The sequence below is a fragment of the Myotis lucifugus genome, unplaced genomic scaffold, assembly GCF_000147115.1.
Source record: "Myotis lucifugus unplaced genomic scaffold, Myoluc2.0 scaffold_585, whole genome shotgun sequence".
Classification (NCBI taxonomy): Eukaryota; Metazoa; Chordata; class Mammalia; order Chiroptera; family Vespertilionidae; genus Myotis; species Myotis lucifugus.
The window spans coordinates 25,238-28,867 of NW_005871633.1; positions in this window are offsets into that span (position 1 = coordinate 25,238).

Consider the following 3,630-nt stretch of genomic DNA (forward strand, 5'->3'; position numbering starts at 1 on the left):
GCCTGCGGGGCTCAAATTGGAATTTGGTCTTAGAGCCCAGATTCCATGGCTCAGCTCAAGGGGGAGGGGCCGCCGCATCCGTGTCCAGGCGGCAACCAATCAATGATCATATTCAATCAAGCTGTTTCTCTGTGTTCTCGCCTTCGCCTCTCCGCAGTCAATCAAAAAGTGTGGAAAAACAATGCAGCGTATAGAGTTTCGTTGGTTCCTGATGGTACGACTCCGTTATCAGTATTTTGGTTTTGTTCCCAGGTGATTCTAATGTGTAGCCGAGGTTGAGAACCACTGCTCTAAGCATATCCTCAGGTGAGGATTAAAAAAAAACTTTCACCTGGTTGGTGTGGCTCAGTGGTTGAGGGTCAACCTATGAACCGGTTGAATTCCCAGTCAGGGCACATGCCCAGGCTGCAGGCTCGATCCCCAGTATGGGGCATGCAGAAGGCAGTTGATCAATGATTCTCTCTCTCTCTCTCATCACTGATGTTTCTATCTCTCTCTCCCTCTCCCTTCCTCTCTGCAGTCAATAAAAACATATTTTTTAAAAAACAAAACAGCCGAAACCGGTTTGGCTCAGTGGATAGAGCGTTGGCCTGCGGACTGAAAGGTCCCAGGTTCGATTCCGGTCAAGGGCATGTACCTGGGTTGCGGGCACATCCCCAGTGGGGAGTATGCAGGAGGCAGCTGATCGATGTTTCTCTCTCATCGATGTTTCTGACTCTCTATCTCTCTCCCTTCCTCTCTGAAAAAAATCAATAAAATATATTTAAAAAAACAAAACAAAACTTTTGCCCTAGCTGGTTTGGATCAGTGGGTCCCGGGCATGCAGGAGGCAACCAATTGATGTATATCTCTCTGTGTCTCTCCCCCTTCCTTCCACTTTCTCTAAAATTCAATGGGAAAATATCCTCAGGTGAGTATTAACAAAAAATAAATTAATTTTTAAAAATTAAAAAGAACTTTTTACAGAAGAAATCTGTCTAAACAAACCAATAACTATCAACCCAATAAATTCAATTAAAAACAACAACAACAATAGCTGCCCTAGCCAGTTTGGCTCAGTAGATAGAGCATCGGCCTGCGGACCAAAAAGGATTCAATTCCAGTCAAGGGCATGTACCTCAGTTGCAGGCTCTTCCCTGACCTGGGCCCTGGTTGGGGCTCGTGTAGGAGGCAACCAATTGATGTGTTTCTCTCACATCGATGTTTCTCTCTGACTTTCCCACTCTCTTCCACTCTCCCTAAAAAATCCATGGAAAAATATATACTCAGATGAGGATTAACAAAAACAACAACAATAATAATAACATATATATAAAACCCTAATATACAAATAGACCGAACAGTGGAACAACCGAACAACCGGTCATAGCTGTCGAGTAACATGGCGGGCGTTGGCCGAGGCAGGATGGTGAGCAGGGCCACCAGACCAAGGCAGGCTGCCAGCCGCTGTCATCGGGATGAGCCTCTGGTTGTTACTGAAAATTCTTTGCTCCCTTGTGCCGCCATCCTGCCCAGCGCCACCGCTCATACCCACGGCTGGCGCCAGCCCAATCGCTCCCCACCATCAGTGGGTGCAAGCGGGGCTGGTGCCATCAGCACATGGGAGCAGTGGTGGGAGTGGAGCTGCCAGCAGAGAGGGGACCGGCGGCCGAGGCAGGAGGGGCTGGGCAGGGGCACAGAGGATGGGCTGAGACCTGCCCCTGTGCCCACCGCAGCCTCTCGGCCCACAGTTCCTTTCAAGGTGCATGAATTTGTGTACTGAGCCTCTAGTATAAAATAAAACGATAGCTATAATAGCTGGCAGGGACCAAACCTTCCTATTACCCAGGCATCTTTTTTTAAAATGTTTTTATTGATTTCAGAGAAAAAGAGAGAGGGAGAGATAGAAATATCAGTGATGAGAATCATTGATCAGCTGCCTCCTGCATGCTCCCTAGTGGGGATCAAGCCTGCAACCCCGGCATGTGCTCTGACTGGGAATTGAATCATGACTTCCTGGTTCATAGGTCAACACTGGCCAAGCTCCTTGCGCATCTTGAATGCCTCCACCACACCTGGCACATGGTGGGTGCTTAATACAGAAGGAAAGACAAGTCCAGGTGGGTAATGTCAATGTAAGGACATCCAAACCTCAGAGAGGAAGCGAGAGATAGAAACATCAATGATGAGAGAGACCCATTGATCGGCTGCCTCCTGCATGCCCCACACTGGGGATCCAGCCTGCAACCCTGGCATGTGTCACGACTGGGAATTGAACCGTGACCTCCTGGTTCATAGGTCGACACTCAACCACTGAGCCACACCAGCTGGGCTTATAAGAATTTACTTGGGCCCTAACCGGTTTGGCTCAGTGGATAGAGCGTCGGTCTGCGGACTCAAGGGTCCCAGGTTCGATTCTGGTCAAGGGCATGTATGCAGGAGGCAGCTGAATCGATGTTTCTCTCTCATCGATGTTTCTAACTCTCTATCCCTCTCCCTTCCTCTCTGTAAAAAAATCAATAAAATATATTTTTTAAAAAAAAGAATTTACTTGAGCCAAACTGATGGCATTGCCAGGAAGCAAGATCCAAATGCTCCCCTCTGCAGGTTATTTTTTTAAAATACATTTTAATTAATTTCAGAGAAGAAGGGAGAGGGGGAGATAGAAACATTAATGACGAGAGAATCATTGATTGGCTGCTTTCTGCACACCCCCTACTAGGGATGGAGCCTGCAATCCATGCATGTGCCCTTGACTGGAATCAAATCTGAACCCTTCAGCCCGCAGACTGATGCTCTATCCACTGAGCCAAACTGGCTAGGGCTGCAGTTTCTTTACGCATTTGAAATTAAAGAGGAAACATAAGGAAGATTACCTGAAGGTGAAGGTGAAATAAAAGCAAGATGGGGCTTGGATTACAGAATAGTTAACAGAATTATGTGCTCTCTTGAAGGGTCTGAAATAGATGCAGTTCAACGGTGTGTTAACCTAGAAGCACAGAAACAATCGGCAGGGCTTGCTTAAGGCAAAGACAGCCTTTTACTAAAGAAGCTACAGGCCTGGGGTGTGGCCGCCCACCATGACCTGCTCAGTTAGAATTCACGATCGGATCACCTGTGGGGTTCTTTTCGGTGAGAAATGTCACGGCGCCTCCTCTATCTACAGTAAACAGCAGGTCGCACGTGTCTCCCTCTCTTGGAAAGTGAAGTAGCAGAAGGTCACATCTTTAGTGGCTGAGACGGATGGAGGAAGAAAGGGAAGAAAAGTGTCTGAACAAAAGTTCACACTCCTGAGGGACTGGGGCCAGAGATCACATTTCCTGAGGCCTCGAATCTGCAGGCCCTACGTTTAGTGGTGCCAGATCTTTAGCTCAGTGGTGAGTCCATGTAGCTTATTCTTTACATTGCACATAATTATTATATACACCTTTGTATCTATTGTATGTTTCACAACAAATAACACAGGAGGAAAAAGACAAATGGAAAACTCTGACTAACTTGACAAATACAGAGCCACAAAGATGGTGGTGCCAGAGCAAAGCATCCCAGCCTATGTCAAGAGAAGGTGTGGCTCAGCTGGTTGGAGTGTCGTCCCAACATCGAAAGGTCACGGATTTGATTCCTGGTCAGGGCACATACCTAGGTTGCAGG